The sequence below is a fragment of the Canis lupus genome, chromosome 25, assembly GCF_011100685.1.
Source record: "Canis lupus familiaris isolate Mischka breed German Shepherd chromosome 25, alternate assembly UU_Cfam_GSD_1.0, whole genome shotgun sequence".
NCBI classification, from domain to species: Eukaryota; Metazoa; Chordata; class Mammalia; order Carnivora; family Canidae; genus Canis; species Canis lupus.
In genome coordinates, this window is record NC_049246.1 from 20,617,762 (window position 1) to 20,625,953 (window position 8,192).

Consider the following 8,192-nt stretch of genomic DNA (forward strand, 5'->3'; position numbering starts at 1 on the left):
CATATGATGATTGTCCTTCTCCAATTGACTTATTTCACTCAGTATAATACCCTCCAGTTGTATCTACATCAAAGCAAATGGTGGGTATTTGTCTCTTCTGATGGCTGAGTAATATTCCATTGTGTGTGTGTGTACATATGTATGTGTGTAAATATATATATATATATATATACACACACACACATATATCTCACATCTTCTTTATCCATTTATCTGTTGAAGGATATCGTGGCTCCTTCCATAGTTTGGCTATTATGAACATTGCTTCTATGAACATTGGGGTGCAGGTGTCCCAGCAGTTCACTACATCAGTATCTTGGTGGTAAATACACAGTAGTGCAATTGCTGGGTCACAGAGTAGCTCTATTTTTAACTTCTTGAGGAACCTCCACACTGTTTTCCAGAGTGGCTGCACCAGTTTGCTTTCCCACCAACAGTGGAAGAGTGTTCCCCTTTCTCCACATCATCGCCAATATTTGTTGTTTCCTGTCTTGTTAATTTTAGCCATTCTCACTGGTGTGAAGTGGTATCTCACTGTGGTTTTGATTTGTATTTCCCTGATGGCAAGTGATGCGGAGCACTTTTTCATGTGCTTGTTGGCCATATGTAGGTCTTCTTTGGAGAAATATCTGTTCATGTCTTCTGACCATTTCTTGACTGGATTACTTGCTGTTTCAGTGTTGAGTTTGATAAGTTCTTTTAGATCTTGGATACTAGCCTTTTAGCTGATAAGTCATTAACATTCACGGGTCTTGGGATGCCTGGGTGGCTCAGTGGTTGAAGTATCCAACCCACTCAGGCTCAGGGCGTGAGTGATCCTGGAGTCCTAGGATTGAGTCCCACATAGGGCTCCCTGTATGGAGCCTCCTTCTCCCTCTGCCTGTGTCTCTGCCTCTCTCTCTTTCTCTGTGTCTCTCATGAATAAATAAATAAAATCTTAAAAAAGAAAAAGAAGGGGATCCCTGGGTGGTGCAGCGGTTTGGTGCCCGCCTTTGGCCCAGGGCGCGATTCTGGAGACCCGGGATCGAATCCCACGTCGGGCTCCCAGTGCATGGAGCCTGCTTCTCCCTCTGCCTATGTCTCTGCCTCTCTCTCTCTCTCTGTGACTATCATAAATAAATAATAAAAAAAAATTAAAAAAAGAAAAAGAAAAAGAAACAGAATATTTACTGGTCTTAATTCTGCCACCCAGTGGTGACATTCATACTGCATCCCACATGATCTGTTCCAAGAGTGTAAAAGCTGTACCTGCCCACTAGGTTAATTAGCAAACTAAAGATGTGCCCAGGCACTCTTGTTCCTACTTCTCTTTGATAGTCAGTGTTATTAGCTTACGCATCTTCCGTCTCTGAACCTTTGCTCAAACATCAACTCTAGTCCTAATTACCTCACCATCAACAGGAAGGCTAATATGCCAAAAAGAGAGGACACACGAGCATTGCACAATCAGGTTTCATTTTTTTAAAAAAAGACTTTATTTATTCATGAGAGACACACACAGAGAGAGGCAGAGACACAAGCAGAGGGAGAAGCAGGCTCCAAGAAGGGAGCCCAAAGTGGGACTCGATCCCAGGTCTCCAGGATCAAGCCCTGGGTTGAAGGTGGCACTAAACCGCTGAGCCACCCAGGCTGCCCCACAACCATGTTTCAAATCATTGGTCTTTCTTCTCCATTTGTACCCTATCTTAAGGATGTTAATTTTCTTTTTCCCCCTGCTTTTCATGGTATGTTAGCCTTTCTGTGATCTCTGGGATAGCTTGTCTGGAGTATATTTGGGGGTTATCATTGTATAAAGGTAATTTCCCACAGAACACCAAGCAGGTAATATCTGGATATTAGTGGGAATGTATGTTATAAAGAACTTTAAAACAGTGAATGTATTTTGCCTGATGTCCTATAGTTTTTAACTCTGCACTAAAGAAATACCAGTGTAGACTTTCCTGGCAACAATCCCTAATTTCGGCAGGTCTTAAAATATGTCCTTAGAAGAATTTTTAATTTTTAAGTTTTCCAAATAAACTCAATTAACAATTTGTGGAGTATTCATTATAATAGAGTGCAGTTCATTTTAATTGTAACAAGCTAAATTTCTTGATCCTACGAAGGTCACCTGAGTGACCCACTGATTACTGTGTATGCTGGGTGACTAGACTCATTGTTCCAGGATTAGATAACAAGAACTTTCGGAGTATTTTGCCTGTTTAAGTGGCATAGCCTGAGATTCAGACTTATGGAAATATGTGTGAAATCCTAGCTACAATTTTATACAAGACCTAGTGATAGGGAAGAGCAAAGGGTGTTTTGATATAAAGTTACACTGAGAGAAACGTGATTTGTGGGTTGGTGCCAGCACTGAATCAGGAAGTGAATATAGTGATTTGAATCTGTGAGATTGTCAGCAGTGGGAACAGATAACTGAGCCAAAAAAGCTGGTGATTATGCCTATTAAAGCATAAAACCCTTTCAGGTGAGGGTAATACAAAGAGGCTTTCCTCTTCTCAAAACAACAAAAAACAAACACAAAACAAATAAAAAAAAAAACCCAAACCAACTACTGTATCAGGGAAGAGAGGAGCACTCTTTCATCACTTTTGGCAAGTGGCTGTGCATTTGAGGACAATGACTATCTTCCTTTATTCTTTTTTGAACTGGAATGCCTGCAACTCTAATATCTGTCTCACCATTCTATTTTGGGAGTGTTGGAACCAGATAACTTGGCCCTTTAGTTTCACAGATCCACTGATGAAGAATAGATTAAGAAGCCTCATCTTCATCTGATTTGGAAGAGATTTTGGACTTTGAGTTGATGATATTTAGATTAGGATGAGGCCAATCAGAACTTTGGAAAAGGGTGAATATTTTACTTGTAAATCACCAGGGGCTAGAGGGTAGATTGTGGCAGGCAGAAATCTGGGATGGTGTCAAGCTTCCCATGTGCTGATGTATAATTACCTCTCCTTCAGTGTGGGCCGGACTATGAATATAGGGATTTCACTTCCATTAAAAGGTTATTAATCAATTGGCTTTCAACTAATAAAAAACTAGATGATGGGCAGGCTTGACCTAATTAGGTGACTCCTAAAAAGAAGTCAGAGAGACTCAAGAGAAATTCTGCTGGCTTTGAAGGCAGGTAAGCTGCTATTTTGTGAGAGGGCCATGAAGTTAGGAATTGAGGATAGTCTGTAGGAACTAAGAGCAATCTTGGTTGATAGCTAGTAAGAAAGCAGGGATCTCAGTCCTGTAGCCACAAATATATTCTCCCAGGACCCTGATTATGCAGCTATCAAAAAAGAGTTGAATCTAGAATGTTGATGATATTAATGCTTATAGAATGCTATGTGCTTTGAAGATACAAGATAAATATGTAAGTCAGATATTCATTACTCTCTTGTACTAGAGGGCCCAAGAAGTGTACATAGTCAAAAGCACTGGTGTGTAATACACAGTTTAATAAAAACTTAGTAGGGAGTCAAAGAAGACAGTTTTGTTGCACATCCCATTGTAAAACACTTGATGGCAAATTATTTTCTAACACTTTATTTACTCCATTCCTTCTCTGGGGCAACCTGGCTCGTTTCCTTCCCTTTCCCTTCTCAAAAGGAAAACAAAGTCTTCTTACTTCATACCAAGCAGCTTCACGCTCTTCCCTGAATTCTAGGAACCAGGTGATTCAGATTGAGGGTCTTCTACCCTAAATAGTTATCAAAATGTTTGGCCAAGGGGCACCTGGGTGGCTTAGCTGGGTAATGTCTGCCTTCAGCTTAGGTCATGATCTCAGGGTCCTGGGATGGAGCCCCCTGTCAGGTCTCTGCTCAGCGGGGAGCCACTGCTTCCCCCTGCTTGTGCTGTCAAGTAAATAAATAAAATCTTAAAAAAGTGTATTTGGTCAAGCCAAGGCAGATATCTCTCAACAGGGCTTCTGGTGAATAAATCTTCCTGTATTTTAATATGTATATCTTTGTATGTGCCTAGAAAGTTCCCCAAGATATACTTTAGTATTCTTTTGTGGGCAGTGACACTAAGGTTGGTCAGGTTGTGGAGGACATCAACTTTCAGTTTGTATTTCCTATGTTGTTTCAAAATGTTTAAAGTCATTACTTTAGCTTCTTAACCTTACTGTAACAAAGTAACACAAACTGAGGAGATCAAAACAGCAGAAGCTTATTTTCTCAGTGCTGGAGTCTGGAAGTCTGAAGATTAAGGTGTCCATAAGGTTACACTCTCTCTTCAAGGGCTCCAGGGAAGAATTCTGAAGCTGTTTCTTCCAGCTTCGGTAGCCCCAACTGTTCTTTAGCTTTTGACAGCCTAACTCCAATCTCTGTCTCCATCTTCACATAGCCATACTCCTGTCTGTGTCTCTTCTTATAAAGGCACTAATTACATTGAATTAGCCCATCCTAATTACCTTACCAGATCACATGTAAAGAATATATTTCCAAATGAAGTCATATTTATGGGGTGGGGGAGAATCTTTTGAGGGAACATAGCCTATAATAGCCATTGCTTACTCTTAATTTGAAAAACTAAAAAAAATACTAATGTGCAACATTCTACAAGACAACATTCTTGCTCTCTTTAAAACATCAGTATCATGAAAAATTGGGGTAGGAGCTGAAGATTAAAAGATTTAAGAAACATAAATGCAATGCTTGAAACCTGATTGGATTCTGGTTTGAAAAAAAAGCTGCAAATATGTTTTTAACAACTGGCAAAATTTAAATATGATTAGTTATTAGATATCAGGGACTTACTGCTAATTGTCCTAGTGGTGTTGGGGAAGATGTTACTTTTAGGAGATGCATGTTTAAGTATCTAAGGATAATGTGTAATGTCTGCATCCTACTCTACATGCTTCAGGGGGGAAAATCCTAATGTAGATGAAGCAAAATATTGCAGAATTTTTTAATGTCGGTGACTGATCCTGTCATGTCCATATCAATGTCATTTTCAGCTATTTTAAGTGGAATTTAGACATCACAAACATAAGTTTTTAGTATTTATCATATACTTTAAAGAAATGAAAACCCGCTGAATATGGGCATGCAATGTCCATGATTCAGGTTTTCTGGCTGTTTGGATATTTTTTATTTTTAAATTTTATTTTATTTTTTAAAGATTTATTTATTTAGTTATTCATGATAGAGAGAGAGAGGCAGAGACACAGGCGAGGGAGAAGCAGGCTCCATGCCAGGAGCCCGACGCGGTACTCGATCCCGGGACTCCAGGATCACGCCCTGGGCCAAAGGCAGGCGCTAAACCGCTGAGCCACCCAGGGATCCCCTTATTATTATTATTTTTTAAAGATTTTATTTGACACAGAGAGAGAGAGCCAACGCACAAGCAGGGAGAGCAGCAGGCAGAGGGAGGAGAGAGGCAGGCTCCCTGCTAAGCAGAGAGCCCCAACACCTGGGGCGCAAGGTGGGACTATCCCAGGACCCTGAGATCATGACCTCAGTCCAATGCAGAGGCTTAATCCACTGAGCCACCCAGGTGCCCCACGGATATTTTCAAAACAACCTTGGGGGAAAAACTACTTACAAAGCTCTCCAACCATCCAGTTACCTACGGTAAAACACAAACTCTTCGGCATAACCGCTGACTTCTGCATCAGCATCTCGACTCACTATCCCCAGGCTACATCGTGCATATTATATCCAAGTAACGCCAGGATAACATAGAACTAACTTTCCATTTCCTCCTCCCTTGCCTGCCGTTCCTACCAGGTTGTTTGCTCCTCCCTCTGCCCCAACTTTTCCCAAATTGCAGATCAGACGTCACCTCCTCCGGGAAGGCTTCTTCTCACACTGCTGTCCCAGGGGAGGGCTCAGGACTGCACCGCAACGTAAACCCCTATGAGCTCGGGGGTCGGGTTCACGAATGCTGGCCGGCACACATTAATTTAATGAAGGTGAATACATTCAAGTCCACCGTGTAAAATCCTCGAATGGCACATTTTCCCCAATAGCTGATTTCCAAGCATCATTTTTGAGCTGGGTTAAACTGGGTCATCAGCTTCGTCTACAGGTGTGTCGGGCTCAGGACCCTCAACCACACGGAGAGCGCGTTGAGCCCGCTGCACCCCCGCCGGCCGCCCGCACGCAGGCGAAACCCGGCGCCCGAGGCCACTTCTCTCCGTCTGTTTCGGGACCACAGCTGGCGGTGATTTTCCGCGCGGCTCCGGTCTCTCCCGCCGGCGTGGAGCGGGGAGCTCCGGGAGATGCCGGGAACTGCCTTCCGAGAACGTTCCCCGAGGCGGCCGCCTCCCGCCCCTCCGAGAGGTCACCGGCGGGGCCACCCGCGAAGCGTGAGCGACGAGAGCCGGCTGCGGGAGAAGGTCTGGCGCCCCGGGCCGCCCCGCAGGGCGCACACCCCGCCCGGCCCCTCCCCTCCCCCCGCCGCCGCAGCCCCGCCCACCGCCTCACTCCACCCAATCGGCGCGGCCGGCGGAGGACGGCCTCGGCGGCCCGACGCCGAGCGGCCGTTCACGTCGGCGCGCTGACGTTACGCGCAGACGCACCTGTCGGGCTCCCCTTACGCGGCTCGGGGCCGGGCTGGTCCGGAGCCCACAGCCCCTTTTCCCAGCCCCAGTCCGTCCGCGGCCGGGAATTGGGTTGCGTAATGAGGCCGGAGGGTGTGCTGGGCTGAAAGGCATAGTCTTTTTCGTTTCCGAGTCGGAGCACGGGTTCAGTTTGAGTCTCTTAAGAGGGAAGTGAGGTTGGAGATTTTTATTTTTTAATGTGGGGTGGAAGCAGTTGACTCTAGGGCCCTCCGAAGGAAGCGGATTGAACTTAATGCTGCTCCCGTGTTGGGAGGAGGACAAAAAAGGTCCCGCCTGGCAAAATTTCCGTAACCATCAGTAGAAAATCCAAGGTACCGTTTAAACTGCAGTAGTGTCCGTGGAGTCCAGCCGTCTCCAGGTGGAGCTCCCAGGGTAGCTAGGTTTTTAGGTTTGGAACAGATGCAGAATCCAAAGGCAGCGCAAAAAACAGCCACGGATTTTGCTATGCCTCTGAGCTGCAAGGTGAGTGACCTGGCACGTTCACGGGTTTGGGTCAGCTGTGATGCCAGGGCTCTCGTCTTGGTTCATCTTAGAACAGGCAGCCTAAATGATCAGGCGTATACGTATCCTCGACATTCCTGAAGATTTCTCCTGTTTCCTTTAGGAACTGCAGAAGGGCCTTTGAATACCGTGGAAGTAGGTTCCAGGAAAGATTAATATTGAACTCAAGATAGTGGGTTTTAACTTGCGGTAAAATTGCCCAAAATTTAAAGTTATTATTCAGTTTTTCTATCTTTAGCCTGAATTTATGTGTATATCAAGACCTAGTTCGTGTAGATATAAAACATTTGTTTTGATCATAAACCTGGATCAGAAACTACCTTAGAATCTCAAGTTTTAGTTTTGCATATAATAGGCTTTATTTGTATATTATTTAAAACTGGAGCACAGGAAGATTATACCTTATATGTGTATAAGATTTCTGAGATTTCTTCTTTCTTTTGGAGGAAAAAAAAAAAAAACCTTGTTTTTAAGAATTGAATCTTTTTTTTTCTTGTAATTTGAAAGTTCAGTTCTGCAAACCGTAAACTTTTTTGAGCCATACAATTTACTTACTGCAGCATCATTGTGGCTTTGTCATTGATTATTGAATCTTTCCAGAAATGCTTTACCTTTAATTTCTGAACAGTTTAATTTATAAGATTCTTTTTTTTTTTTAATAAGATTCTTTTCTTGATGAGGTTAGTATGGAAATAATTTAACTGATGTTAAAATTAGTGAATTTTATGTGCCTTTGTGAATCACTAGAGAATATGATCTGTGTAGCTCAAGAGTACATATAAGAATGTGAATGTATAGTTGATTTTCATCATAAAAGTTAATTTTCATCTTTCACCAATCCTGCTGATTGTCGTTACATAGTGTGGCTTAAAAATCGGAAGTGTGACCTACAGATGTTTTCTCAAATTGAGTGTTTTTATGACCTCTGGTTGATAGGAACAGCCACTATTGGCACAATCCAAGGCATCTCCCTCCCACACCCTGACTCCCACACTTTTCAAAGACTGATTCTTTGCTTGGAAAATGGGTGACATTATTTTAAGTCAATTTAAATGTATAGTACTTATAGCTTGGAAATTGTGTTTTAAGCATGTGTTTTCAGTCATACATAGCTCATTAAGAATGTAAAATC

The 8,192-nt window shown here is 43.0% G+C and overlaps 1 protein-coding gene across 1 annotated transcript in view; it reads right to left on the reverse strand.

The window, feature by feature from the left end:
- The window catches only part of NEK1 (NIMA related kinase 1), a 229,388-nt gene extending 223,048 nt beyond the window's left edge, over positions 1-6,340 (reverse strand). The window contains exon 1 of the mRNA XM_038573569.1: positions 5,779-6,340. The gene's annotated coding sequence lies outside the window, so the exon portion shown is untranslated. The remainder of the gene's footprint in view (positions 1-5,778) is intronic.
- Positions 6,341-8,192: the final 1,852 nt, after the last annotated feature.